Below are 16,794 nucleotides of genomic sequence, written 5' to 3'. Positions count from 1 at the left end.
GAAGCCTACCCATGTCACAAAGTGGACTCTCTCACAGTTATTAAAAAGCTTGTATATAATTTAATACCTGTATTTGGTGCACCTTGTACTATCAATAGTGACCAGGGACACACTTCAACAATTTCCTAATAAAGGAACTATGCAAGATCAAGATTTTTAATACTAAGCTGAGTCTTCACTATCCCAACCATCCTCAATCATCTGGATTAGTAGAGAGGGTTAATAGGACCCTTAAAAATAAGATTTCAAATATTTGTATTTATTTTAATTATTTTACATTTGTTATATACTGAAAGAAAGCTTAAATGGGTTTAAGGCACTTCTCTTATCATTAATGAGTATGAGAAGTATGTTACATACTATTAGGGAACTCAGTCCCTATGAGATATTAATGGGGAGACCCATGGCCTTTCCAGCTAATTAATTCTAATGGATGTTATATTGTCTTACTGCAAAAGACTTATTCATTTCTTACAGCAGTATCACAAAACTGTATGAGAGGCTCTTATAGGATCATGGAATCATAGGATCACAGGAATTTACTACACTGTTAGCCCCGAGGCCCTTACAAGCCTAGCCAAAAATTTAGCCCGTGTTCTGACAAATCAGCACCTGATGCCATTGTCTAGCAGGGACACAGGTGGAATCCCAGACAAGGGTTAATGAGGTACTCTGATTGATGTGGAGAGGGAGTCTATTCCACAGAAGGGGGAGTCTCTGGGACAAAAATCTTTCCCACCAAGTCCTATTGATGTCAAAGACCAGGTTGAGGTCGCGTGTGTGGGTTACTTGAGTGGATCTTGACTTTTGGATATGCAGCATTCCCATCAATGCAGGGTCTGAGATTGCTTTGTATGCCAGACAGAGGTCAATTCTGAAGAGGCTGTATGAGACTGAGTAGAGGGACAGGACTTTTAGACTATCTGTGTAGGGTAGATGTTTGACGCTCTGGATTTTCCTGGTGAGGAACATCTGTGGTCTCTCCAGCTACTGAATGTGCTTTGTGAGATAAATACCAAAAGGGGCATTGTATTCAATAATGGGTCTTACAAGGGAAGGGGTGGATCATGTAGAAAGCTTTCCGTACAACAGAGGTAATATGGTGGTCGAAAGGCAGTTTGCTATCAACCTGGGTGCCCAAGTCTCTCATGACTGATTGTGTGCTTAGGACCTGGTTATTAATGTGATAACTTGTGGGGGTGCCATTCTCCCCAAAGGGAATGATAATGCACTTTTTGGCATTCAGTTTGAGGCCATATTTCTGGCACCAGTCATTTGTTTGGGTGAGACCCTCTTGGAGGATGCCCGCATCACTTGGGGAAATGATGACAGCACCCTGCTTGCAGTCATCTGCAAATTTGGTCAGCCATAGTTCACTGGTTTTGGCCTACACCTCAGAAAAGTATATTCCAAAGAGCAGAGGTCCCAAGACCAATCCCTGAGTACATTGCTCACTACGGGTCTACTGCTTGAGGTAGTTTCCCCCTATTTTGACTAGGTGGGTTCTATCAGTGAGCCAGTTTGCTACCCATCTAGTAACACATGGATTGATGCCTAGTTGAGAGAATGCATCTATTATACAAGAATGGGGAATAGTATAGAAGGTTTTGACCAGGTCAAGGTAGGTAGTGTGCACTGTTTTCCCCTCTTCCATGGCTTTGGTGACTGTCTCAAAGAAGTCAACCAGCTTTAACAGGCATGACCTCCCCTTGACAAAACCAAACTGTGTGGGACTGAGTGTTTGGAGGTTGCCAATGTCCTTGTTAATGAGTTCCATGATAATCTGTTCCATGGCCTTGCAGATCAGATTAGTTAGGTTGATGAGTCTATAATTTCCTGGATCAGTGGGCCCTCCACCTTTGTGCAAAGGGATGACAGTGGCTGCCCTCCTCTCAGCTGGGATAAAGCAGGTACTCAAGCCTTCGGTTAAATAGGGTGCCTAATCGTGCTGCAAATTCCTGCCTGAGTTCATGTAGGATGCAGCCTAGGATGTTATTAGGTCCCATAGAGGCTGTATTTTTTGCCTTTGAGAGGGCAATGATGACTTGCTCCCTAGAGATAAGTGGAGGGGTCAGGTGCTGGGGATGTCCTGATTTACTGATGAGGGAGGGGGGCAGAGGGGTGAAGTTTTCACTGAACTTGTCTGCCAGCAGGTTGGCTATATCTATGGCATTTGTGTATGTGGTGTCCTTGACCATCAGTTCTGAAAAGATCTGAGTGCTTCCTTTGAGATTGTGGTCGTATAAAAAGAAGGCCTTATGATTGTCTTTAGTAGATGTGGCCAGTTTGGACTTGAAGTTTGCTTTGGAGGATTTCACGAATGCTCTTATTTGCTTGTTCAGGCTAAGGAGAGATTGCTTCCAATTACACACCTGCACCTTCTTGGTCCTGGATAGAATTTTTTTTCCTTTTATTATAGAGTTTATATTACAGATGTCCACCAGGCAGATTTACTCTTCCTTGAGGAGGAGGATTTTTGTCCTGTCAGGTATTCCTGATTCCATGCAGCTATATAAATGCTTGTATAGTACTTTGGTGTGGGTTTGGACATTTGTGTCAGTTCCTACGGAGGTGGAGGGGGATGTGAAGCTGTTTATACCTTCCCTCAGGAGGTTGTAATCAGCTTTGGAAAAGCCTTTTTGTTTGACCCTAGCTGGTGGGGTTGGGGGAGATGGTGACTTCAAAAGTGACCACTTTGTGGTCAGATCTTACCAGAGAGGATGACACTGTAGGGATTCTGCAGTGGTTACTCATGCTGATTAATACCAAGTCCAAGATATTATCACCTCTTGTGGGGATGTTGACCAGCTGGTCCAAGGCGTTTGCATTGACAAAATCAAGGAATCTCTGGGCATTTGTGTTTTGGCATGAATATTTCTTCCAATCTATGGTTGGATAATTAAAGTCACCCAGGATAAGGGTAAAGTTTGAATCTTGATAGATTCGAAGAGGTCCAAATAGGTGGAGTGAGCATCTTGAATCAAAGTTGGAGGCCTGTGGCAAGATGTGATTTGAATAGGGGTCTTGTCAACAGTTAAATGCACCTGGAGTGTCTCCTGTACATCATGCTGTATGACCAGCCTGGAGGTATGTATGTCTTTAATATATATATTGAAACTCCACCTCCTTTTGCTTTGCTGCCGATGGTTTGGGGTCTGAATGTATAATAGGATGAGTATCCTGGTATGGCTGGGGTGCTCTCTGCAGCTTTGAACCAGGTTTCTGTGACTGCACAAACACCAGCATCTTCCAGGGTTAAGAATGCTTCCAATTAGTGGAGTTTCAGGTTTAGACTCCTAGCGTTTAGCAGCATGACCTTTAATTTGCATTTTGATGAAATTTTCATGTTGATAGTTTTCACCTCATGGCATTGCCTAAAAAAGCACTATGGGGGAGGCAAGAGCCTTTGCTAGAAGCTTGAAGCCCAGGGGAGACAGATGCAGACCATCTCTGGCAAAGCTTCATTGTCTGTCGATCATGTCTTCACAGGCTTTCAGGTACTGGATCCCCGTGGAAAGACACCAGAAACTAAGCCAATTGTTAAAAGTCAATCATTTTCTGTTTGTACTGAGGCATCGTTCTGGGTTATGGTAGAATATTGCTTAAGGCTAGGGACATACCTCCCTAGGACACATATTCAGTGAGCTTGATCATGTCTCTTTATATAGTCCAGGGAGGTATGTCTCAAATCATTCACGTCAATATGGACTATGACAGAGTCATAACAGCACCTGCTGTTGAGAGACTTGAGCGTATGTGTGATATGGTGGATTCTGGCACTTGACAAACAACGCACTATGACTTTCTTCTTATCCAGCCCGGCGTGTGTCTCACAATGGAGTCTCCTATGACTATAATAAGTTGGGTTTATGGTTAGGTCTTAGTTGCTGTGAGACACAGGTGTGTAGACTATGTGTGGTATATGGTGTGGTGGGCTGTGGAGTTTGTGTGTGTTTTTGCCTTGGAGCTCTCTTTTGTTTGTTTTTTTTTTGTTGTTGTTGAGGACCTCCGCATATGTGGGTATGTGTTGTGTAGGTGTGGGTGGTGTTTGAGATGTGGTGTTTGTGTTGACAACCTTCTCAGTGCCAGATATACTGGCTTGTGAGGGAGAGAGAATAGACTCTAAGTTCTTAATGTAACTGCATCTTTCACAAATTGTGTTCCTAGGTGGTAGTAGTAAAGGATTGTCCATGTACATGAGATAGTTGCCACACTGTCTCAGGATGCCCATATCAACCAGACTGGCTGGAGAAACTGTAGGAAATTGTCCATCCATATTTGTCAGAATCTGACCAGTCCTGTCACCAACTGCAGCCAGATGATTGAGTTTATGTTAAAACCTTTCAGACAAAGAACAGTTTGACTCCAAAGTGGAAAGGCCCTTTCCAGGTGTTGTTAATGACCTTGACTGCTGTATGCTACACAGGACTACTAACCTGGATACACTCTTCTCACTGTAAGAAGACCTGCCATGTGGGGGCCCCAGATGAATGACTGTTGCCAGTGAAGGGAGATTGAAGTGTGAAGGACAAATCATCTGCCTTAGTGAAGGATTAAGGAGAAAAATCAACTCAAACAACAATTCATGATGAATACTATGACAACAGGTACATTTGCTTTGTTTTTGTAGCTGTTTCCTTTTATAACTGGTGAAGAAAAAAATAGTTTCCTGTTGGTTCTTCAACAATATGCTGTGAACTTAAAAACAAACTTCTGGGTGCGTTTGCATATACCTCATCATTCTAGGGTAGGGATTGCCATGATTCCAATCCCTGTATCACAGGTGACATTTGAAAAGGATCTTAGTGACACTAATCTAACTTGGGGTAATGTGACTAATTTTTCAAAGGTTGTGTCTCTTCAGCTTGCAACCACAAATCATGGAGACACATGCTATGCCAGAAATGGAACTGAACCAGTGGGAAACAGTAAATGTAATGACACTATACATAAAAGTGTGTTAAACTCTTTACACTTAAAAAGATTTGACTGGTGGCATGGCATGGGCATGATAGAGGATCTGTTACTACATTTGTGGTGATTGTGCCTAACCCTGGTTACCCACAAACTGGTCGGATGTTGCTTTGCGGGCTATATTACTCCTGCTATTCAATGTTTTGAGAACCCTCCAACAGGTATACTGAGAAATAAGAGGGCAACCCACTGGGCAGAGCAAGTATTTTCAGCTTTTGTACCTGTGTATGGAGTGCAAAGAACAATGCTGAGAACCACCATTCCTGCTAAAATTCTTCAGGAAGTAGCAAACCATACTTCACATCACATCAGGATGGCAAATTGAAAAATGACTGAAATTTGGACTGTGGTATTACAAAACAGACTGGCATTCAACATAGTTCTTGCTGCCAAAGGGGGGGTTATGTCCTCTCATAGGAAATCATTGTTGTTTTTATATTAGTGACTATCATAATGAACAAGAAACGTTTGCCAATTTCAAGGAGAAAGGTCCAAAGACCTGGACAGTATATCTAAACACTGGACACTTTTTGGATGGTTGGGCAGTGTATTTTGTATCCTGGAAATTAGTATATTACAAGGTGTCATTACAGTACTTGTTATTATTATTTTAATTGTTTTAATATTTTCTGTTCTAAAGGCTATAATCATAAAATGCTTGACCTCACCTGCATGTGAAATGCCACTTATGAAAGTATCTGATAATGAACTTAAGGTAAATAAAAATTCTTCACTGTAGATGATGAATACTATAATGCTGAAGCATATTTTATCAAGTTAAGAATTAAAATATAATTGTGTGTTGCATGACACTAATAGTGTCAAATGGGGATATCTGCTATGGAAAAATATATTGTTTCATGATTATTCTTCACAAAATGTATATTAACTTGCAGTTTCTTCACAAATGAGACAAATAAAATGTTTATAAATGTTTATGCTAAAGCTAAAATGTACAGTTTCACATACATTGTAGCTTTGTATTTCAAGTGTCTTGCAATGCATTATTTTTAATATCAAATTATAAGTGTACTGACAGATAACTAAAGACAAAGTAAGTGCTGAAGGAGTTAAGGAATGTTACTATGTTCAAAAAAAGTCTGGCTTTAGAATACTATAGAAGGGAGAAAAAGAAAAAAAAAAACAATGTGACAGAGATCTTTTTGTAAGCTCTGCCCTCCTCAGGATGAGGGATGAGTTGTTGCAAGGATATTTTCAAAAATAGTGCATGCTGGTACTAAATTTTACAAGGTCAAAGGACAGATTCTTAGGTCAGATGGTTTATGTTTTAAAGAAGGCACAAGCTCTAAGCTAGGACCATGAGAACACAAAATATTTTTAAATTGTATTATTTGTCAAAAACTGTGTTACATCAGAGTTCTGCATGCATGAAACTGTAAGGAAAGGTATACAAATGTTGTTAATATTCTGTATTTTGAGACTGATATGAAATTCTGAGCAGGCAGTCTCCCAGTGTTGTTTGCCTGGAATAAACTAGTAGTGTGCACATCCCGAAGCATTATTCTTGACTCAAGACTAAAAGGTAATTCTTTTTGTTTTTTATTTATTTGTTGCACTTTAACAAAGTGATTTTCTTCAACAAGAAAAAAAAAAACAGATCTTTTATGTAGATCTATTTCCAAGGTTTTCCACTTAAACTTCAGTCACTGAGAGGGAATATTTCAGGAGTTTGGGTCTCATGGCATCTATGATTCTAATGATGACTCTGGCAAGACTACACATGAGTAAAATCTTACTGTCACCCATATTATTGGCACTTGAGGCTGCAATTATTATTGGTCCATTTTTCCATTTTGGACCATTGATTGGATAAGAGGTAACCTATGGGATTTATGTATTGTTCATCTGTACATTAGGTTTTGTCACTCCTATTTGAATTTCCTATTTGAATGGTTGAATTTCCAGAGTTGCTTTTCTCATTGGTTATCAGAAGTATCATGGTCATTGGTTATATTACTTCTTGTAGATTTTTAATAGGGTGTATGTACTCCTTATTTGAATATTAGTTTTGATTGGTTATTTTTGAGGAGTGAGTGTTTTTGAAAGCCTATGTTAAGCTTACTGCACTAGTAGCTAGCGGTTCTGAAGATGTTGAATTAACAGAAGAAAGCACTCCACCATTTAGCTTTTATTTTGTAGTATTTTTTAAAGTGTTTTATCAAGTTTCTCAATGGAATTAAAGGGACTTGTGTATGTTGAAGCTGCTTGTTGTGTACTGAGTTTATTTGGATTGTGGATTTGTATTCGGTATTTGGCTTTGGTTCTTTCTTTTTTTGGTGTTTTCCCAGGTATGTCGGCAGCCAGTACACAGCCTTCAGATCAAGATGGACTTTTATGCCTTTCTGGTGAGAAAAATGAATTTAACTTTACTCATTGAACAGCTCACACAAACCTTGTTGCAAATTAATGATTGACTGGTGAGATGATCTGTAGATTTGGGGTACAGCAACAGTAATGCCTCAATTCGGTGGATACTTTTAATGTCAATGAATTGAATACACACAGTTTGTGTGTCCAGGACTTTTCTTCTATTGGTTTGTTGAGCAAATGGCTTGATACAATTGATAGTGTCAACACCAAGGACTATGTATGGTCTGATGACGGGTGATATCTATTTTTAGTTGAGCAAACTAGTGAGTTGGAGAAGTCTTTGTTTAAGTTTAACTCTTTACAGTTGGACAGTACATTTTTTCGTGGAAAGTATTAAAAGGGCACATGTCCCAATGGGACTGAGGATTTGAAAATTTCCTCAGGAAGTTGGACCTGGATCTTTATTTCATGCTGAACTTCTGGACTTTTTTGATATAACTGGTTTGGAGTTCACACAATTAATTTTTAAAGAAAATTAGAGATGTTTAGTCAAAATTAACAAGAGCATCAACAGACTGATGGACTCTATTACCTTGGACATTGAATTTGAGAACCACAAATCAAAGTATAATAAAACCTTCGAGTCCATAGAGTTAAAGTTGATAGCATTGAGAAATAAAATGTTGAAGAAATTATTAAGAGACAGTCATGATTATACTAACAAGGTTGAATAAACATCTACAAAGCAACTTAAGTTGTGATCAGACTGAACCAACTGTAATGCCTGATTGGGAGGCTTCAACAACTGTAAGTGGTGCCCCTTTAGATGCCCCATAATTAAGACATTCCTAGAGATTGTTGAGGAAACAAGGGTCCAACCAATCAAATATGGAGAATTTCAAGGGAGGCACCAGAAAAAGGAGGAAAAGTCATTGGCAACACAATGGAACTAATTGTAGGAAATACCACCAATAATATATGTATGATTGGATGGGAAATGGGAAATTCACCCCAGGGATCACTTCTGTGGCTCTGCTTGACAGGGGCACAGGAAAATAATTTTCTTGGGTGGCGAAAGCCAGGGTACATTTTTTGTCTTGGCTTATATAGGCCCTAGGGCCAATAGCCTAGTACCAACCTACATACATGCTAAATGTTAAAAAGTGAAAATAACTAATTATTTTAACCTTAAGATCTAAAACTACATTGATTTGGTTGCGGAACCAGCTCACCATCATTTATTTTTGAAAGGGTTTAACTTTATTCCAACTAGTAAAGCTACAATACAGGAGGGTCTTAATGATTTAAAGTTGTTTTCCAGGAGACTGAATTTTCAGATTCTGTTTGCTGACAAAGAGGAACAATCAGGAATATCTAACACTTTGAGGAGGAAAAGTGTGGTAAATCCTCCCCTGCACACTGTCATTTGTATGTTCAAAAGGTTGTGTGAGAGAGATCTTAGGGGTCATCTGAGTAATAAGAACTGGGGCCAATTTTACAACCTTACAGAACAAGGCAAAGTGGTTTTGAAAGACATTAGGTCTAGAAGTGACATTTGTTGTATGAAACCAGACAAGGGTAGAGGTCTGGTCATTATAAGTACTCATGACTACTCAGGACATTTACACAACATTTTGGCAGATTCTGAGGCTTATTCAGCTGTGTCCCTTAATGAAATCAATATTGCTTATAGGGGCATTAAGGTTATGGTGGATAAGCTGTCATTATTTGATGTCATTTCCCAGGATTTGTACAACTATTTGAGGGTCCTAAATCTGGTGATACCAAAAAATGTCGGTATCCCTAAGATCCCTTCGGATTTATATGACCCACCACTGAGACCCATCATGGTGGCAAGAGGGTCATGTAAGGAGCCCCTGGCCAAATATACTGATTATCATTTAAAAAACATTCTGGTGGGAAATAGACATATTGTGAAAGATTTGTGGGACCTAGTTGACAAATTATGTGACATCAATAACATCCAGGATAGTGTTTTTGCAAGTCTCTTTTCGGTGATGTCCCATGAATTGGATCTGACATGGTTTTCAAAGATTAATAGCAGATCTGGTCAAAGTACCACCTGCACAAGTAGACTTTCCTAGGAGCTTTATGGAGACAGTACTTGATAATAACTACTTGTCATTTAATGGTGAGTTCTTTAAGCAAAAAGTGGGAGTAGCGATTGGAGCTGCATGTGTCCCCATTTTTGCAAACACTTTGTTGTTAAAATGGGAATTGGATATGGTGTTCAAACTCCCCTGTATGTGAACTGTGTAGCTTATTTCCATTGTTTAGGTGACTTACTGATCATGTGGAGTGGGTCACAACAGCAGTTTTCAGATTTTGTATTGGAATTGGAGGCTACCACCAATTTTTTATGTTTCACTTGGAAGGTTGATCATTACAAAATCAACTATCTGGACATTGAATTGGTACGATCAAGTGTTGATTGGATGGACACTAGGATTTATAGGAAACTTACCTATTGTAATTCCTATTTGTTATTTTCCAGTTGTCACCCCTTTTTTCAAAAAAGGGGATAGTAAAGAGCCGACTGATCTGTGTGTCCAGACTTACTTCTGATGATTCATATTGTCTAAGAGAATTTGCCATGTTGACAGACATGTTCTACGAATGCGGTTGTCTTGATTCAGTCTTGTCTCCCCTTCATGATGGCTAATAGAATGGCTGGAGGCTCCTCTGCATCAGTTATTAAATTTGGCTTACAAGGTGCTATGACAACCCATTCTGAATCCAATTTTGACACCAGTGCCAACATGGTGCAATTTTAAACCACATATACTAAGAACATTGAGCAGGTTATACTTAAGAATTGGTTTATTATTTAGCACCATGATGAGATGAAGAAATTGTGGGGGAGCCAGCCCACTCTTCATATAAAAACAAATTTAATATTAAAATCTGTTAAAGAAACCACTGCTGTGTCAAGAGAGGAATGGTGTTGTGATAACAAAAAGTCTGGAAGGTGCAAACAGTGTAGGTTTATTAAAACTGAATACACTGGGCAGATTTACAAAATAATTGGTAAAATCTCGAGAGGCAGAAGGTTTAATTGCCTGTCAGAGAGACTGGTTTACCTAGCTCTATGTGCCACCTGTTCAGTGTTCTATGTGGGGAAAACCGAAAATGCCTTCAATCGTAGAATATATCAACACAACTACAGTATCCAACAGAATGACAGTAAAAGTGCTTTAGCTAAGCATTCCACTTTATGTGTTGATTTTCAGGTCTTTGTTTTCTCTGTGATTGAACAGATCAATGAGGGAGCCTTGTGTGTGACTGTTGGAAAAGACTTTCGAATCGTGAATTATTTTGGCAGCTAAAGTTGGATGCCAGTAACCCCCTGGTTTGAACGAGAACATTGCAATGATTTTTAGTGAGTTAAAGGTCCAATCCAGTAAACTTTGACACTGTAGCTCAGGGGTTAGAGCACTGGTCTTGTAAACCAGGAGTTATGAGTTCAAATCCCATCAGCTTGTTTGACGTTTTCAGTTGACTTTATTACCATTGGGTAAAATCTTACTGTTGCCCATATTATTGGTCCTTGAGGCCACTTTTATTATTGGCCCATTTTTCCATTTTGGACCTTTGACTAGGTAAGATGTAATCTATGGGGTTTATGTATTCTTCATCTGTACATTAGTTTTTGTCACTGCTACCATTGGTTGAATTGCAAAGTTGCTTTTCTCATTGGTTATCAGACGTATCCTGGTCATTGGTTATATTACTCCTTGTAGATTTTTAGTAGGGTATATGTACTCCTTATCTGAATATTAGTTTTGATTGATTATTTTTGAGGGGTGTGTGTTTTTTAAAGCTTATTTTAAGCTTACTGTCTTAGTAGCTAGTGGTTCTAAAGATGTCAAATTAACAGACTAAAGCACTCAACCATTTAGCTTTTATTTAGTGGTATTGTTTAAAGTGTTTTATTAAGTTTTTCAATGGAATTAAAGGGATTTGTGTATGTGGAAGCTACTTGCTGTGTACTGAGTTTATTTGGATTGTGGATTTGTATTTGGTATCTGGATTTTGTTCTTTCTTTTGTAGTTACTTCTAACGAGATTGATTTTTGGTCAGATCTTACCATGGAGACCAGTACATGGGGGGTGGTACAATGGTCCCCCATGTTGGTGAGCACCAGATCCAGGGTATTTGAGCTCCTTCTGGGGTTGCTGACCAGCTGATCAAAAGGCACTGGAGTTAACAAAATCCAGGAACCTTTGGACAAATTAGTTAGAACATGTATAACTTTCCCAGTCAATGGAGAGGTAATTAAAGCCACCCAGAACCAGAGTGTTTGGTTGAATCTTGATTTACTCAAGTACACACAAGTAGGCTGAATGGATGTACTGATTCATGGAGGGGATCCTATAGCTAGCTATGACTTGAAGAGGGGTCTTACCAACAGTCAATTGCTCTTGGAGTAATTCCAGGGAATCATGCTGTATATCCACTTTAGAGGTGTATTTATCTTTAATAAATAATGATACACCACCTCCTTTAATTCTTGCACTTTCAGTTTGTGGTCTGACTGTGTGGAATAAAATGCAGCATGGTATGGATGGGGTGCTCTCCACAGCCTTAAACCAAGTCTCTGTGATTGCACAAATGTCATCATCTTCCAAGGTAAGGACTGCTTCTAGTGAGTGCAGTTTCAGATTTAGACTCCTAGCTTGTAGCAGCATAACCATTAGATGGCTTTAGAAGGTATTTTTATATTGGGAATTTTTTTCTTGTGACTATACCTAAAAAAGGCATTATGTGGGTGGCAAGAGCTTTAGCCAGTACCCAAAATCCCAGGGGTGACAGATGAAGACTATCTCTGGCAAAGCATCAAGGTCTATCGACTATATCATCCCAGGCTGTCAGATACTGGATCCCTTTTGAATGTCACCAGAAACTTAGCCAATTGTCGAAGTCAATCATTTTTTGTTTATATCGTGGCATCATTCCAGACAAAGGAAAATGCTGCTTAAGGCTAGGGTCATACCTTCCTGAGACACATAATCAGAGAGCTCTGACATGTCTCTCTTCATATAGTGCAGTGAGGTACATCTTAAGTCATTCACACCAACATGGACTATGACGGAGTCATATCCGTAACTGCTGCTGAGAGAATTGAGTGCATGTGTGATGTGGTGGATCCTGGCACCTGACAGACAACTGACCATGACCTTTTCTTTATCCAGCCTGGTATGAGGGACATCTGCGTGTTTCACAATGGAGTCGCCTGTGACTAAGATGTTTGGTTTTGTTTTTTGCCTTAGGGGCTTGTCTGATGAGACACTGGTGTGTGAGATATTAGGTGTACTATGTTCTGTAGGGGATGTATTATGTGGTGCATGCTTGTGTTTGGGAGGTCTCTGATGCTTAGTTAAGCTTCTGGTAAGGACCTCTGCATATGTAGGCTTATGTGTTGTTTGTTTTGTTTGTGCAGGAGGTGAGGTGTGTATGCTGACAACCTGCTTAGTGTCAGATGTACTGACTGTTGAGCAAGAGAGCCTGGATTTTAGGTTCTTAATATTGATGCATCTCTCACATATTTCATTTGTGTGAACTAGAAGAAGTGGGTTGTCAGTGTACATGAAGCAATTGCTACATTGCCTCAGAAAGCCCATGTCAACTGGGCTGGCCAAGGAAACTGTAGGAAATTGTCCATCCATGATGCTAAATGAATTAGTGTGGTCTAAAACAGAGAGAGAATAGGAAGGACCAAGTAAAGTAGAGGACAGGAAAAGTGGTAAAAAAAATGAAAGACTAGTGGGTATGATCTCTGTTGGTACCTCAGGAACTTTGCTGAATGTACCACCTGTCAGTGAAGCACAATCACTAGAACCCACCAATGGAGCACCAGCAGAGTACTAAAAATAATTTGCAGGCAAAAAGTTTTGCATCTATAACCATCAATGGTATCCACCGCTACATCATGATGGTGCATGTAGCACACACCTGCGCAAATATGGGCCTTTTAAAATAAATGAAAAAACCTTACTGTTAGGCAAAATAGCCAGTCAAATGCTCAGAACAAATCCCTAGACCAACGAGCTTCAATGGATGGGTCTCTAGCCACACTCTCCTGCCACAAAGGTACAGAGGGCTCTCTCCAGAAAAAGTTTGCTGGGAATTAGTGCTCAGTTCAATATAAGCAGAACTAGGCACAACAAAGTCTGTGTCTTGTCTATGCTAAAACTGCCCAGAACACAAAGCAGATGCAAACAGATTAATGAGGAATAAAGCAACTAAATAATGACATACTTTTAGTTTTCAGGCTGCAAATCCTTCAAAGAATACATGTTAATACACAACCTGTTATTATAGAAAATTTCTAAAGTCATAAGAGCAATATTTAAAATATGTCCCCATGTTTTGGACTTTGTCATGCAGTTACTTATGGCTGTGTCCCAGATTTCTGTTACAATTACATAAACTCATTAAAGATGTATTAATGAAAAAAATTGCTCTTCATTACCTCCAGTAGTTGGAATGATTCAGCTCTAATTTTAGTGTGCAGTATTTTTATTTTTATGTGCTTTCACTAAAATGCAGCTGCTATATTACCAGTGTGGCGTCCATACTTAAAAGGAAGGAGTTCACCTGAATTAATCTGGATTTCTCCGAATTAGCCTGTATTAAACCAGGCCGATGTCAGTAATGGAAGATGATGATGCTAGAAGCAGAAAATGTCAGGAATGATGTCAGCCCTTTAATTTTATTTATTTTTTTAATTTAGCAAGCAATGTTAGTGAATTAAGGTCACAAGAAATGCTTCTGATGTTTTGAAGCAATTAAAGGGGTGAAAACAGACGTGAATGCGATGGCTTTGTTTCGCTCCTTTGCTCTTGATTTTTAACTTGATTCATTTGTAAATTGCCACGTCTTCTAGCTTTAAAATACAAGGTTTTTAACAGAAATAAATAAGGCCTAATAATATGGTTGTAATAGCTATGGGCATAAAGAACTTCAAAATGCCTATACCCAATCTGGAGAAGATTTGTTAACTATGCCTACTCGCAACTATCCGTTAACTGGGTTAGCATGTGAAAACTGAGCACTTTTTTGAATAATCTCTTGGTGACTATGAATAGTAGCAATATTATCTGGAATAAACAAGCACCACTTTGTTTTGATGAGTGTGCACATACCCCGTTTAGAAGGGATTGTGAAATCAAGCATCATTTGGTTCTGTAGCACCACACTGCACATGGCAGTCATTTCTTTAGCAATCAAATTAATGGACTCAAAGGTACAGTTACTTAAATTTTATAAAAGCTTAGACAGTTTCCTCAGCTTTTAGATGGATTACTGCCCCATAAACAGGTATAAGTCCTGCTTCAGAAATGACAACATCACAAGATCCATGTGAGCAAGTCCTTTATAAGAAGTCTTTTGAAAAATATTATGAGTAATCCAGGAGGCATCTATTTTCCTAACTGGGTCTGGAATGTTTTTAGTACCTCTCCTGCAATGAGCATTATGAATCTTTCCTTCAGGTAAAACTGCTGTATGTTATATAGCCAGTATAACACGACCTACATAAAACAAGACCAGTCTGTAGATAATCAGGGATAAGCCTGATTTCCATAAATATAATAATACTCATGCAGTGCTGCCATACCCTGCCCTCCGGCCCCATCATAAGTTCTCCAAGTGAAATTGCAAGCACTGTTTCCAACAAAAAGTGCTCCTTTAACAGTCATTGAGAGTTGAAGCATCATTACTGTAAAGAGGGTAGAAGCATATATTGCCTTTCAAGTGTTAATGAGAAAAACAGTATGAAATGCATTTTGAAGCACTGTATCACTCACTGGTATAGGTTCAATGGAATCCCCCCCATCATGTGCAGTAGGTATATATGCACACAAACCCAACAGTCACTAATATTGATAGTCTTTACACAAGGCAGCAGAAAAAAAAAGTATTACATTTAGGATGTCACTCAGGTGTTCATAATTCAGTTCTAACCAAACACCTGTTTCCATGTTTAGCAACATGGGTATGTTTATAAAGAAATGGTTCAGTGCTTGTAGTTCCAGTGGTTGCAGATGATGATGTAGTAATGGCTCCAGGTGGCAAAATCAAGGGAGATAAAATAATGATGAGAATCACAGCAGCTGTCCCAAAAATAGGTGCGTAAGAAAAATGAACGTCAGAGCTAGAGAGGGTTAAGAAGAAATTGCAAACATGAGTGTTGAATTGTTTGTTCATAGTCTATATGAAATTAATTATCAAATAATCTCCAACCAAAAGTGTTGGATTTAGAGGTGAGAAAAAACACTTTTGATGTTGAAGACAAATTACTAAAGTTTACTTCAGGCCAGAATGAAGTAATGGAATCATATAAATTCTCTTCCTGGTCTGATACAAAGGTAACTCAGCTGCATTCACTTCTGGATTCAGTCTGGATGGCAAATCTGGAATAAATCTGGATGATGAACAGTTCATGTTCAGTTCCAAATTTGGTCTGGATGTCAAAATGTCACTGGTTGTCACTTCTAGATGCAATGTTGTCCCTGTTTTTTCATCTGGCTCTTCTTTCAATATGTTCTGCTGGCTCAAATGAATTGACATCAACAGAGTCTTAGCTACACTTGTCATGACGGAGGTCTTGTTGATATTTGACACACCAATTCAGGTGTGGAGGTCTTCACAGTGTATGGCAGTAGGAGTTGTAGCAAAACAAAGTATGGTCCCTTCCATTTGGACAGAGTTTGTCTCTGTAGGAGTTTACCTTAATGAAAACAAAATCTCTAGGCTGCAATTCATGACTTTTCCATTATATAGGTCATTGTACTGCATATAAAATGTATTTATGATAGTTCTTTAAGAAAGAACAGAGAAATTCCTAACACAGTACAAGAAAATTGATTCATCAACATCTTGTAATTCCAGATTCTTGGGAAGGGTGCAGCAGGCATTCTCATGGGCCTGTCCATAAAAATTACCTGTCACTGACTGTACTTTTCATATGAAATAAAACTAAGGCCAAAGCTTTTGACCACTTAAAACCAGTCTCTACACAAAATTTGGCTAAATGGATTTTGATTGTCTGATTAGCCCTTTCCACAATTCCTGAAGCTTGTGGTATATAGGGACAATGAAATTGCAATTTCACCTTCAGAATTTTACAAAACTGCTGTATTACTTGACTAGTAAAGTGAATACCCATATATAATTGAATGCAATGTGGGGAGGTCAGCATAATGGTTAAGGTGGTTGCCTTATAGACACAAGGTGCAGGTTTGATTCTCACATGGGATAATTGACTAGGCTTAAAATGATCCATAAGGGTAGTTAGCCTAGTACTAATCTATGAACAAATCATAAATCTTTGAGATCAATTTTGTTAGCAATTTCTTAGCTACTGTTCTTGTGTCACTTTTTTACACTGGGATATACCTCTACTCATCCAGAAAAAGTGTCAACAATCAGTAAAGTATATTTAAATTTCTGCACTTGACATTCAAT

The sequence above is a fragment of the Protopterus annectens genome, chromosome 2.part1 (assembly GCF_019279795.1).
Source record: "Protopterus annectens isolate FY-2018-M chromosome 2.part1, PAN1.0, whole genome shotgun sequence".
Classification (NCBI taxonomy): domain Eukaryota; kingdom Metazoa; phylum Chordata; order Ceratodontiformes; family Protopteridae; genus Protopterus; species Protopterus annectens.
The sequence above is the reverse complement of the archived record's forward strand: the minus strand, read 5'-3'. Positions refer to the sequence as shown.